The 14,713-nt window shown below is 39.1% G+C and overlaps 1 protein-coding gene across 12 annotated transcripts in view; it reads right to left on the bottom strand.

The window, feature by feature from the left end:
• CNTN4 (contactin 4) overlaps positions 1-14,713 on the bottom strand; it is a 975,847-nt gene that overhangs the window by 234,754 nt on the left and 726,380 nt on the right. The gene's annotated exons all lie outside the window — the stretch shown is intronic.

Genomic DNA, 14,713 nt, shown 5'->3' with positions numbered 1-14,713 from the left:
CTCAAGCATCCCAAGTGGCTGGGATTACAGGCATGCACTACCATGCCCAGCTAACTTTTTAAAATCTTTAGTAGAGATGGGGTTTCACCATGTTGGCCCGCTGGTTTGAAACTCCTGACCTCAAGTGATCTGCCTGCCTCGGCATCCCAAAGTGCTGGGATTACAGGCGTGAGCCACCATGCCTGGCCACAACTTCTTTGATTTTATTGTCTCTAGCAACTTAGATGGTACATATCCCATTTTTATTTATTAGATCTATGTTTTATTTATTTTTAAAACAAATTTTGTGATATGTTTTTAATTATTATTTTGTATTTATCTTTTTTTGAGACGAAGTCTCACTCTGTTGCCCAGGCTGGAGTGCAGTGGCGATCTCAGCTCACAGCAACCTTCGCTTCCCGTGATCAAGTGATTGTCCTGCCTCAGCCTCCCGAATAGCTGGGACTACAGGTGCCCACCACCATGCCCAGCTAATTTTTTGTATTTTTCTTTTTAGTAAGATGGGGTTTCACTGTGTTAGCCAGGATGGTCTCGATTTCCTGACCTCAAGTGATCTGCCCGCCTCAGCCTCCCAAAGTGTTGAGATTATAGGTGTGAGCCACCTTGCCCAGCCCAATTATTTATATTTAGCAAATTTATGTGTCATACATAAATACAAGAGAATATATGGGCTACTACGAGCACAGGTCCTATGCTGAAACCAAGTAAAGTTATGTCATTGGAAACATTTTTAAAAAATTTTCCAAATCCTGTGACTATATCTCTGGAACTGTGTATAGCACCATGTATAAAACACCAAGTGTTTTCCTGGCAGCTCCCAGTAAACATCCTTTCTTCTTTAATTTTTAAAATAAAAAATACCATAATATTTTTTACTCCCTCTCAAACATGAGAAAGTACAATATGTTTTTACTAGTAAAAGGATGATGAACTCACATGGAATGGTAAGTATGTGATGATATTAAACAATAAAATAATATGTATACACTGATGATCTATCTTTACCAATTACATTGATTACATATGGATTGGAACTTTACTATCTAATTTTTGTATTTATGAAGCTTTCTGATTATTATACTGATTATTCATTTTATGTTCTTTATAAAAACTTATGTAGTTAGTCATGCTTATCACTAATTCAATTTTCTACAGTGTTCATTTGGCTTTTTACTGAGTCTGCATTGCAGATTTTAATATTGCCATTTCTCATCATTGCCAGTTCCCTTCAAACTTCAATCTGCATTGGCAGCAGCTCTCTTTTAACATTGGCATCTTTGTTTCATAGAATCCATGTTTTTTTGTACTTGACGGAAAGCACAATGGAGATGCATCCATTAATTTTCTTAAGGCATTCCTTCCACACGCATTTTCACTCTGTTTTGTTTTGCTTTGCCTCCCTAGGCAATGTCTGACATTTCCCCTCCTTCCTGATCACTAAATATTTTTTTTTTTATCACTAAGTATTTTCTCAAGTCATCATGATAGTGTAGATTTTTTATTTTATTATTTATTTATATAGTGTAGATATTTTATTTTTTATTTAACTCTATGACTCTAACACATTGGTTGTAATTCTATCCAAGCCTTGGTTTCACTAGCTAAGAATGGGTGCATCCCTCTATTTCTATAAATTGACTGCATGGGGCTCCCAGAATCTCAATTTTTAAAACTTAAGTTTAAGGCAATTTGATAACCATTTTCTATTTCCAACTTACTGGTGTCTGGCTATCATTGATTTCATAAAATTTTGAGGAACAAAAATGGAGCTTTCTATTGCTTCAGTCACCACTTTCACAGTAAACTACACCACCTTTCCCCATATCCATACCCATGTGCCATGTTGGCTCCTTTTGACAACCTCCCCACTCTAGACTTATATACAGCTGTTCTGTCTATAATACTCCTCCTTTCCTTCTACTCTCTTGTCCTTCAGATCTAAGCCTCAGAACCAGTACTTCAAGGAAGCCTTCTCTGACTCCCCAGTCCACATCATGTCCTTCTATTTTACATGGTCACTGAACCCTGTTTCCCTTTCCCTTACCCCCACCTCACAACCAAAAGCACACATCTCAGTATGATTTCATTACCTTGCTCCTCCCCAGCAGACCTGTAGGCTACATGGCAGGAGAAAACATTTTGTTTTTGCTCACTCCTATATCTTCCCTGTCTATAACAAGGCCTGGTATCTGAAAGGTTCTGCCAAAATCTCATACTTTTACTTTTTAAAAGAAATCTTATTCCTTTAACCTTGAAATCCTAATTTACATAATCCATTAGAACCCAATCATAAATCTCATTCATCACAACTGTGTCCATTGAAGTAAACTGGAGTTTAGAAGGAGTGCTGGCTTGCAGAGACAGTGAACAAATTCCCAAGGTAGCAAGAGAGGAAGGTACATGAATGTCTTTCTTATATTTGGGTACTAATTTTAGAGAGATGTCATAGCTAACTCATTTTGCAGTAAGTGGAAAAGGAAGAAATATAATCCTTAAATCAGCCACCTTTTGTTTTTAAAAGCCCTTTTATCTTTCCAAAAAGCAAACTCTGGTCTGTGTGAAATGATAAGAACTGGGCTTCAAACACTTAAAACTGAAGCATCTTGGCATTTCCCAGGTGTTCCCTAGTATATGTGCTGATTTGAGGGAATGTGGGGAAGTGTACATTCCACACTACTTCACAAAGTAGAGATTCTTTGGATATTTCTGAAATGCTACGTTATCAACTGCAACTGTCATTCCAGCTGTGCCTGCCATATGGATTTATGAAGTCCTGTGGAGTGTTTTTATGACACAACTCCTTTCCAGGGGTTAATTGTGACAGTGAAGATTGTGATAATGTGTTAACCTGCACCAGATGATGGGAGAAAAAGAGGGTGTGTTTCGGCTGGAGATGGGAAGAGCTCTCTTGGCTTGGTACAAAGTGGCTGCCCATTGTTTTGTTAGCAGCACCACCTACTTAAGATATCATGAACATTCTCTCAGCCTCTGAATTAAACATTAAACATTTCTTTGAGTTCATAATGCCGGCAGAGTTGGTCTCTCTGTAAAACTATTATGCTTCATTTGGAACTTTGTGTTTATTCTACATATATGCAAATGTCAAAATCATTAGTGGATATGGAGAACTCCAATCAGCTTGATTGATTTGAAAATTTTTTATCCATATTGTTTGTCTTTGATTAATATACAGCTACTCCAGTAAATCATTTCCTCTTAAATCAGTATTTTGATATTACATAGAATCAAAAGTTTTAATCCTACCCTCAGACAAAATGCCATGATTTATTCCTTTGTGTGTGAAAGTGAACTTCACTTGCCTAAATGTATAGTTTTCTCTGGTCTTCAATTAGGCTTTTTCCGGTTATTTTGTTCCTAATGTCTGAAAACCAAACTGAGTATGTTAAAACATATATCAGAAAAATTAACAGCTTTTTATTTAAGCCTAAGACTCCTCGGTTCAAAGTTACCAACAGTGGTAAATACTCCATTTCTGAGCCTTCAATTTCTGAGCTCCTAACCAGGGTCTATTTCCAAATTTCCAGGACTCAGTCAGCATTTCCTCATTCTATGTACTGCATCATTATCCTGCTTAATTCAATGTAACATCATGATGCACTGACCTGACAAAATACCTATTCATTGCTAAAAATGTAGCCAAAGAACCACTCCTTCCTTTTTCAGCTGAAAAAATGAGGTTCACAGGGTATATTTCCAGCAGGCATTAAAACAAGAATGGTTCCCATCTATCCTGCAGTGATTGTCCACTGGATTATTTATGAAACGCTCAGCCAGATTCATGTTGTTGAAAGATCAGTGTTGATCATTTGTTCTCTTCTGGCTAGTACATCCCTGGTAGCACTCTCCTGGACGTGTAATGTGTTTTTCACATCTCCAGACTCTTCATGTCTCAACCTATGTTCTAACACAATGTCGTCCTTCACTGCTTTCTGGGACAGGGCAACTCCAAAAGAAAAAGCTCTGCATGTGGTCCAGCTTTGTCAAATGATCACAGTTTGTAGATCATTTAGCTTTATGGATCCATTATCATTTTCCAAATGTTATTTCCTTTTGGTACTAATGTGTTTGACCCTTACTCTGACATCAACGGGCCTCCAGTTCTAAGGACCAAATCTGGAGATAATCTTTTTTATTTTTTGGATGTTTAAAAAGATAATAGAGATGCACTCAACTTGAATTTAAATCAGTATATCCACAAGTACATAGTGCCTATCATTAAAGTAAGCACAAACTAACTGTCAGGAGAGAAGCTAGATAATTAGGGCCATCATTAAGTCACTGGTTTCTGCCCAATAAAGCACGCACATGGAAACATTTGCACGAAAGCAAATGAGGAAAAAAGGAGACAGAAAAAGAATTTCCTGAAATTTATTTCTGCTATTTTTTAGCCAAATTGTTATTTTTTCTTAACAATAAGATATTTAATTAACTGGTATTTATTAAGTAGCTAAGTCTATTTCTAAGTGCTATGGGCAGGAACTTTCTATAGCTGTAAAAACAGCGTAAGCATCTCTCTTACTAGAACTAAAAAAACAATTAAAGTGGAAGTATATAGCTACTAGTCCTGGGAAACTCTTCTCAAAAAACCAGACCACCAATTCTGTATAAGGTTACTTTAAGAAACTGGAGGCTCAGCTTTATAAAGTCTATAATTTTTCTATGACCAGGAAATGTTTGTTACTTATATAAACTTATTTTTTTCTATTCATAAGTATATAGTTGTTGACATCTAGGCATTCAAAAGTATAGTCATGAAACATTCAAGTTGTTTTAAAAAGAGTTGACAGGAAAATTCAAAGGCAAAAAGTATGTTAGTAGCATCACAGAATATACTTCACCAATTTCAGAGATAACTGACTTCAAAAATATCCACCTCACTTCTTCTTGTCATATCTGATAGGGGAGAAGCAAGTCACTCCTGTAGACATGCCAGGCCCCAATTCCTCCCTTTTGCTTCTTTTGCTGATTCTTTCTTTGAGCTAAATGATCTCATGGATGAGAGAAGTAGAGCCTGCCTTTGGTGTAGTGAGGTCAAGTACTCCCTCCCAGTGCCTATCCTTCTAAACACAAAACACTCCACCCAGGCCATTTGGGTCAGATAGTTTATCACAAATTGTCCCTGATCAATGTGGCTCTCTTTTGCTGCTCAATGGGTGAAAGAGGAGGCTTAATGAATGCAGAAAGTCATCACTTTATAAACTGTTTCACATTATTCTATGCTGATTACATCACTAATGTGCTGTAACCCCCTCTGATTGGCAAAGTGGAAAGAGAAAAAAGGGAGGAACTGGCCGATTATATTTCAGATAAAGGAGTCCAAGTTCATATCTTTCAAAGGAACACAGTAGAGTAAAGAAGCAGCAAACAAGATCGACTTAAGAATATTTAATTCCTAGATGGGCACGGTGGCTCATGCCTGTACTCCCAGCACTTTGGGAGGCTGAGGTAGGAAGATCGCTTGGGGCCAGGAGTTTGAAACCAACTTGGGTAACAAAACAAGACCCCATCTCTAACAAAAGATAAAATAATTAGCCTGGTATGGTGGCTCATGCCTGTAGTACTGGCTACTCAAGAGGCTGAGGTGGGAGGATTGCTTGAGCCCAGTTTCAGGCTGTAATGACCCATGATCGCACCATTGCACTCCAGACTAGGTGATAGAGTGAGACCCTGTCACAAGAAAAACAAACAGAAGAACATTTAATTCCTGATTTTTAAAAAAAGATATCTAGTAGTCGATGATGTTGATTAGCCTATCACTAACTAAATGTTAACCTTTCCCCTCTGAATTGAGATAGATGGCTACTAAAGTGAATATATAAAGTTCCTCCGTTAAGAAATGGAAATCACAATGCATGTTTCATAGAAATTATGTTATAAAAGGTGGTTTAAACCAAGTTTGGCTGACCTCAACATTCTTGAAAAATGGCATAGTAGCAGTATTGCAATGCCACTCCCAGCCGACATTTTAAACATCATGTTGTAAGTTCCAAGACCAGATGACGAGAACCCACATTTTGCCTTATTACAAGACCTTTTTTGAATCACTGATCTGATTGTGTTAACCTACTGGACACCTGTGGTTTTTAATTTACTTGCAGGTGATAAGGCATCTCTCAGGGAAGTCACTTCTCAGGTGACATGAAATTGGTATCAAAGAGCAGCTATCTCAGTGGTGGTCAAGAAACAAAGACTCAGGACCCTAAGATCATTAGCTATCATTTGTTATTTGTGTTTTTAAAACTAGGACTATATTTGGGCACTTCTCTCATTACACACACACACACACACACACACACACACACAGAATGAGATGACTCAAGTGAAATGCTGGGCCTTTCCTTGTTCCCATATGTACCTTCAATCATGTTCCCAATATGACCAGAAAAGGTGATCAACACTTAGAGCAATGTTCTTATAGCTTTTTTATGACAATTAAGTGATTGTTAATTTTGTAACCATTTAAAAATCTCACATTTTGCTTTTTTAAGCTGCCACATAAAAATATGTTTAAGACAACATTCTTTAGTCTATTAAAAATATTCTCAGCATTATTTCAGCAGTATTTTTAAAGTTCTGGATCCTCCTAAGTCTACCTAGTGCCTTGTTTTTTCTAAGGAAATGAAGTCCAGGCATATACTGTACACGCTAAATAGAAAATGCAAATATAAACAATCACACAGGGTTTGGCTTATGAGAAGACGATTGGTAGAGTTTACCTTAACTGTAAAGTCTTTAAGAGCAATTCTCAAATGTTACAAGAATGGGATAAAGCCACAATGCCAGAGCATAACCAATTTATGTTAATAATAGATGTAAATTCCATAAAAATCTCTTGGGAGATATATCTGAAAAGTATTTGCCTACATAAAAGTTGTTATATGAATGTAAATCAACAATCACATATATCCAAAGATGAGCAGTTCTCTGATTTAACTTTGACTTCAAGCTTAAGCAAATGAAAATAATCAAACCAAACCTAATTAATAAAATCAGGCCTGTCTGGAAGTTTTAACTGTGCAAATTGCTGCCACATTTGTTATGTCTTTTAATCCTCATAACAGATTTGAAAAGTTTACAGGACAAAGATGAATTCCATTTGGTTGGCATTATAGTAGTATGTGAGGATTTAAAAGTGATGCTAGGAACCCAGATATGGGGAAGGAGAGGGAGCCTGAAAAAGGTAATGAGAGAAAGTACAGGGAGTAAGCGGGAAGTACAGGGACTGCTTCCTGAGGAAAGTGACCAGTCGTCCAAAGCACAGTTGACAAACCTAGGACCCAGCCAGGTGAATGTCAACAGCCAAGGAGGTCTGATATGATGGATGGGGCCAATAACTAGACTTCCTAGACTTAAGCAATACTTAGAATGCAAAGAATACCATATTATGGTTGGAGATTTGCAGTGGGGTTAAATGGGATTTCATGCACCTTTGGGTAAGAAATGAGGACAATAGTTAAGCTAAATGTCTGGACTAAGAAGGTACCTGAAAATCTAAAATTATATAAAACTGGTAAACCCAGGAGCCAGTTGGGGGAAGAAGATGAGAATAAGGCATTGAATGTGGAGTTAGGCAGAGTTGGCAACTTGACTTGAATGTGGATGTCTTGAAGATTATTCTGGGCATAGAGGATGCTAAATTCTAGCACAGTAAGATTAGTCCTGGCTCAATGACCTGTCAGCATAGTTTGGAGTAAGTAAGAAACTGGGTGAGTCTAACTCTGAAGGTGATATCTTGATACCGAAAGCAGAGTAAGTGTGGGAAGACAGAAACAAGTCAAATGAGGAAATAGGGCTCAGAGAAGTTACATAATTGGCCCAAGACCACATAGCAAGTTGATGGGAGAGCTAGGACTAGAACACGGGTGTCCTACTTTCACACTTTTATCTCTGTCCTACAGTAAATACAACATGGTCCAGCTGAAATAACCATGCTGTGGAAAGGCATGCTTGCTTCTTTTAAGGGCTGTGATTATAATCTGTGTGGGTATGTCCATGTAAAATTACATTTATGGAACCTTGGAGAGGTTTGCATATAGAGACGTTTTGCTGGGATAAGTCCTACTTGATTTTGTAATGCAGGGACACAAGTTTTCCACCCTGGCTGCATATTAAAATTACCTGGATGATGCCAGAGGATCCCCTGCCATCAAGAAACTCAGATTTAATTGACCTGGTGTGTGGGCCAAAGAACTAGTCACATAGAAAGTACAGTGCGTGTTTCCACTCTTTTCTGCTATGTATAAATAAAAGGGCACATTCTAGGCAACAATAACTTGTTCCTGCCAGTGATTAGAGTGTGCTCTCACATAATCTCTTTGTTTCTATTTCCTTATCTATGAAACACATGTCCTTACTTCTTATGGGATTATTGTGAGGATTCGGCGATAATATAATGTAAATTAAAGCATTATAAACACCATAAAGGACTCTACAGATGTTCTGTTCTAAGGTCCCTGGGTCTGATGCCCTGTGGATAGGATCCAACTGTAGGGGGGATGTGTTCTGCATAAAAGCAATCTAAAGATGAAAATTCTAGCTAGTTTCTCCAAAACCCATAACAATGACAATAATCTTAGAATCAGAGTCAGGTGGTTTTCTTTTTCAAATATACTCTGGGAAGCCATACATTCACCGATAATAATGTAGGAAAGTTGGATGAATAGAAAATGCTACTTCTGGGTTTTGTCTGCTTGTTTGCTTTTAAGACGGGATCTCATTCTGTTGCCCAGTCTGGAGAGCAGTGGTGTGATCATAGCTCACTGCAGACTTGAACTCCTAGGCTCAAGGAATCCTCCCACCTCATCCTCTCAAATAGCTAGGACTAGAAGTACACACCACCTCACCTGGCTAAATTTTAAAATTATTTTTTTAGGCTGGGTGCGATGGCTCAGACCTGTAATCCCAGCATTTTGGGAGGCTGAAGCGGGTGGATCCTGAGGTCAGGAGTTTGAGACCAGCCTGGGCAACGTGGCAAAACCCTGTCTCTACTAAAAATACAAAAATTAGCTGGGCATGGTGGCATGTGCCTGTAGTCCCAGCTACTCGGTAGGCTGAGGTGGGAGAATGTTTGAACTGGGAGGCAGAGGTTGCAGTGAGCTGAGATCACGCCACTGCACTCTAGACTGGGTGGCAGAGCGAGACTCTGTCCCAAATAAAATAAAATAAATTATTTCTTAGAGACAGTCATGTTGCCAGGTTGATCTCCAACTCTTGGGCTCAAGTGATCCTCCTACCTTGGCCTCACAAAATGCTAGAATTACAGGCAGGAGGCACTGCACCTGACCAGAATGCTACTTCTGAGTATGAGTATCTAGGAAAAGTCATCCTTTTCTTAGTTTTTCATTTCCTTTATGAACAAAAACATATAAAGTCAAAGATAAAGCCTAAGGTAACTATATTTTATTTTGAATTATTTTAAATTGGCCGGTGCAGTGGCTCACACCCGTAATCCCAGCACTTTGGGAGGCCGAGATCACTTGAAGTCAGGAGTTTGAGATCAGCCTGGCTAACATGGTGAAATCTCATCTCTACTAAAAATACAAAAATTAGCCAGGTGTGGTGGTGCACTCCTGTAATCCCAGCTACTCGGGAGGCTGAGGTGGGAGAATCAGCTTGAACCCAGGAGGTAGAGGTTGCAGTGAGCCGCGATTGTGCCACTGCACTCCAGCCTTGTATAAGACTCTGTTTCAAAAAATAAATCAATAAATGAATTATTTTAAATAAAAATTTCACATAAGGAATGCTCAGCCCTTCCGCTTGAGTGATATGGAAATCAAAGCACTCCATCTCAGCAGGGATGGACCTGGGCTAGTTTTGTAGATGATCCAAGTGAATGGACCTTAAATCTGGTGCTGCCTCAGAGTGAGCAAGTCAGCTAGAGCTTTTTTTTTTGAGCTAGAGTCTCACTCTGTTGCCCAGGCTGGAGTGCAGTGGTGCGATCTTGGCTCACTGCAACCTCCACCTCCTGGGTTCAAGCAATTCTCCTGTCTCAGCCTCCCAAGTTGCTGGGATTACAAGCGCGCACCAGCAGACTAATTTTTATATTTTTAGCAGGACAGGGTTTCCTCATGTTGGCCAGGCTGATCTCTAACTCCTGGTCTCAAGTGATCCGCCTGCCTCGGCCCCCCAAAGTGCTGGGATTACAGGTGTGAGTCACCGTGCCTGGCCTGTTTTTTTTGTTGTTTTTTGTTTTTTAACAGCCTTGACGACCCTACCCCAGATTTATGGAATCAGAATATCCTTGTGAACAGGTTGGATACCTATGGTTTTAACAATTTGCCCTCCAGATTCTCAAGCTGTTAACCCTCACTGGCCAGAGGTGGGGCGTGTGTGGGAACCACAGCTATGACTGACTCAGGGCATCTCAAACTTGAATGTGCATATGATCACTTGGAGATCTTATTAAAATGTAAGTTCCAATTCAGTAGGCTGTAGTGGGATCTTAGATTTTACCTTTTTATCAAATTTCCAGGTGAGGCCAATGCTGCTGGTACATGGACCACCCTTTGAGTAGCAAGCATCTTGGTGACATAAAAGGAAGGCATGAACAAAAACCTCTTTTGATGAACAGTTCGTGAGGATTTATTGATGAATAAACTAGAAATTTTCATACATCGGAAGGAAGAATCTCAAAGTTCCTCTGTTCTATTCCTATTTAATGAGAGCTTGGTTAAAGGTCATGAATTCCTGGTGCCCAGTGACCCTGAAGTTGGCAGAAAGCAAAGTGGACATTCTGGACCTCAATAATCTCTGTTTCTAATAGAAAGGAGCACCAAGGATAGCCAGAGTCCATCAAAGTGATTTCTATTTTTTGGTGTTTTCTTATATTTAATGGTAAAAATCTATGCAAAACCATCACATCTGAATTCATACATATAAACCAAGAGATGACAAAGAGACCACACATAGTGATTGGTAGAGTGCTGGAAATACCTGCTGACTGAAATGCTTTTCAAAACAGATTAATTGCTGCTCATTTCTCTGCTACCCTAAGAAGGTCTGACACCGCACAGCTTTCGAAATAGGACATGCAACGTCCCTTACAATGGATTTCATGCCATTACTCAGTACCCCACTGATATAATAAAAGGCTGACTCATTTCCTTTCCTCTGCATGATCTGTTACAATGGAAACCAGGAGACCATATGCTGGGTCTAAAATGCTCAGTATGTCCAGTGGCTCACAGTGAATGTTCCAGCTTTAGGGTGACACACAGCCCAGAAAAGCAGTGAGAGAATCACTGCCGTACAGTTGCGTTGGAGGCTTTTGAGAAATTGGAAGGATTTCATCAGATAATCATTGTCTCCCTTGTCCAAAACTGATGGATGTCTGAGATGCTCTCTTATAACCTTGAATATCTTCTTTGTTCTTTTCTCAAAAACGTCTTAGCCGTACCTGCTTTGCCCACAGCGTTACTGTGTGCACCGTTTCTAATAGAGCTCATAATAAGAATATTTATTTCCTTGTCTTTCACCATCAAGATTGTCAGGAATGTCAGCACAGCTCAAGAAACTGGATTTCAGAGCTGCTGACTGCTGCCAGCAGAGACAAGTGCATTTCAGTAGATGTCTACGGAAATTTTTAATATACTTCTCTGTGGGAAAGGGAAAGTAGTCAGGTACTTCATTGTGCAGCAGCACAGCATCACTTCATGTGTTTTGCCTTTCCTAAAGAGATCATTATATCTGACATTAGTGGTATTTTTTCTTAATATATCTACAAGATTAATTTTTAGGGTTGCTGCCATGTGATGAAAACTTAATGCAGTGAAGGTAGCATGCAGAAGAAATTAGTAAAATCTTCCATTTTTATTTTGATCAGATTTCATATTAAAAAGAGAAGTGTTAGTCTGAGTGAACTTCACCTGAATCTAAATATATGTCCACAGTGAAGTGGTTTTCTCATATAAAGGACAGGCCTTCAATAATGCAAACACACTTGATAAACAAGATGTTTAGCCCTTATTGAGTTATAATTATGTATTGATAGAATCAATAGGGATTTGAGAGACTTCTTTTAATCTCTTCATTTTATAGATAGGCAGAGTGAGGCATAAATAATTTGAAGATATTTTCCCAGTATCAAATAATGATTTGAAACAGAACAAGGATCAAAACTCATATCCCAGACTCCAAATTTAGTGCTTCTGATACTAACTTGAAAGGAAAATGAAATCCTGAAGAACAATCCCATTTTCCAAACACAAACCTCTGAAATCAAACCTAGATTTTCTGTTAGTCTTCAAAAGCCAGCAATCCTAACAATTCAATGTCCCTGATCCAGACATAGAGGGGAACCTGCCTCTCCCACCTTTCCTTCGTATGCAGGATGTTTGAAGTACACGCCTCTTAGCTCCTTTACTAATTGTTATTTTCTGCTGGAAATGTTAGCTCAGAATTAGATGAGAAAGGAAACATTACAACTTTTGAACAGAGGACAAAAATAAAATAGTGTTTTCAAATTCCAAATCTAAAAAGTTTGTTCTTTTAATCATATGGAAAGCCGAACTAAAAATTAAGACAATAACAAGAATAGCAGATATTTAACTAAACTTCAGCCTGGATTTCCAAGAGTAGAGTTTATCAATCTTGTCATTACAGACGTTAGTGGAATCCTAATAAATATTACTATTTATTAAACCTCCGCACTACTGAATCCCTTATATGCAGTTATATGTGCCTTTTAGTATTCGTAGTTCCTTTTAGCCGATGCTGCAAATTGCCTACACATCTCTCCATATTCTCCCTTATTAGTAAAATTATGATATTTTCCAGAGCATAATATATCTGCATAAAATACTTGATATTTTAGTCTCCTTTGCCACTGGGGTGATCAATAAAATGGAGGCAAAGTCCTCAGGCAAAGAAAACTTCCGATAAAAAAAGGTAAATTGAAATGACAAAAACAAGCAAAAACAAACTACTGCCTTTTGTCTTTGCTTCTTCCCATTTGATCTGGTTTGGAATGCAGACTTCATGCCTCATCCATACCACATGCTAAGCACTTCAGAGAAGAATCAGAGAAGGGCATGAGTCCTGGAAGACATCCTCAAAAAGCTGTGCTAGCTTTAGACTGTATACCTTTGAAAATCTTGCATGCCAGCCAGGTGCAGTGGCTCATGCCTGTAATCCCAGCACTTTGGGAGGCCAAGGCTGGTGGATCACTTGAGGTCAGGAGTTTGAGACCAGCCTGGTCAACATGGTGAAATCCTATTTCTACTAAAAATATAAAAATTAGCCAGGCATGGTGGTGGACGCCTGTAATCCCAGCTACTCGGAAGGCTGAGGCATGAGAATCGTTTGAACCTGGGAGGCAGAGGTTACAGTGAGCTGAGATTACACCACCACACTCCAGACCGGGTGACAAAGTGAGACTCTGTCTCAAAAAAAAGAAAGAGAAAATGTTGCATGTGAAAAAAAGAACATTATGAGCTGGGTTTTCAGTTATTTGCAGCCCAGCGCATTCCTAACTGATCTAGTTGTTATGAGTCTCCACAAAGTGATCTAGATTCTATGGTCAAGGAACTTCTGTTCTTGGTCTGATCCTGTGACACTGCAATTAATAAGAAATATATATATTTGGTCTGCGTCCCAAAACACTTATAATTTCCTGAGTGATGTTGGTGAGAAGAGTGTCTTTTGTTATTCATAAATAGGCCCTTTTCAGCAATACTTTGAGTTTATTCTAACTAAGTGACTGTTGGTGAGGCCCATTGATTGGTTGTCAGAGGAACCAACCAAATAATTAAAGGGTTAGAACTTTCAGCCTCCCCATTCCCCACTCCTGGGGATGGGAGAAGGGCTGGAAATTGAGTTCAATTACCAATGGCCATAGATTCAATCAATCATGCCTACATAACAGAACCTGCATAAAAACTCTAAATGACAGAGTTTGGAGAGCTTCAGGGTTAATGAATGCATCCACATGTGGGGAGGATCCACAAAGATAGAAACTCTTGCATTCAGAACCCTTCAGACCTCACTCTATATGTTTACCTGGCTGTTCATATGTAACCTTTATATATCTTTTATAAGAAGCTGGTATGGTAAGTAAACTGTTTTCCCTGAGTTCTGGGAGCCATTCTAGCAAATATGGAGGCCAAGGAGGGAGTTTTGGGAGTCCCACTTTACAGCCAGTTACTCAGAAGTATGGGAGGTCAAGCACTTGAAAGTGCCATTTGAAGTGGGGGCAGCCTTGTGGGACTGAGCCTTTCTCCTATGAGTTCTGACACTAACCATCCCAGAGTAGTTAGTGGGGTAGTTACTGTCAAAAATTGAACTGTCCACCTGTCGTTGGACAGCCAGGTGGTGTCCAGAAGATTGGAGACTTGGTTGTTAGTGTGGAAAAAACCCATACATTTGGTGTCAGAAGTATTGCGAGTAGAAATAGTTCACAGACAGTTCCCAGACCAACCAGGAGATAGAATAAATCAGAGCCATCTTCTTTAACCCAATCAAGTTGTAAGAAGAATGAGTAGTTTTAATGACACTGCTTTACCAAGCAACAGCATTCTGATTTTGATTGACTCAGGTGTCTTTCTATTTGTGCCAGGTAGACTGCAGTGGGGTGGAAAATTTGCACAATCTGATATTTTCCTATCTTAATGATGGGAGGCATTCACAATGGTTTCTTCCTCTACATGGAGGGGCTTTGGGAATCTCTATAAATGACACTGTGCACTCAGCTGGTGTC

The sequence above is a fragment of the Macaca fascicularis genome, chromosome 2 (genome assembly GCF_037993035.2).
Source record: "Macaca fascicularis isolate 582-1 chromosome 2, T2T-MFA8v1.1".
NCBI classification, from domain to species: Eukaryota; Metazoa; Chordata; class Mammalia; order Primates; family Cercopithecidae; genus Macaca; species Macaca fascicularis.
This window is presented reverse-complemented; position numbering and strand designations above follow the sequence as displayed.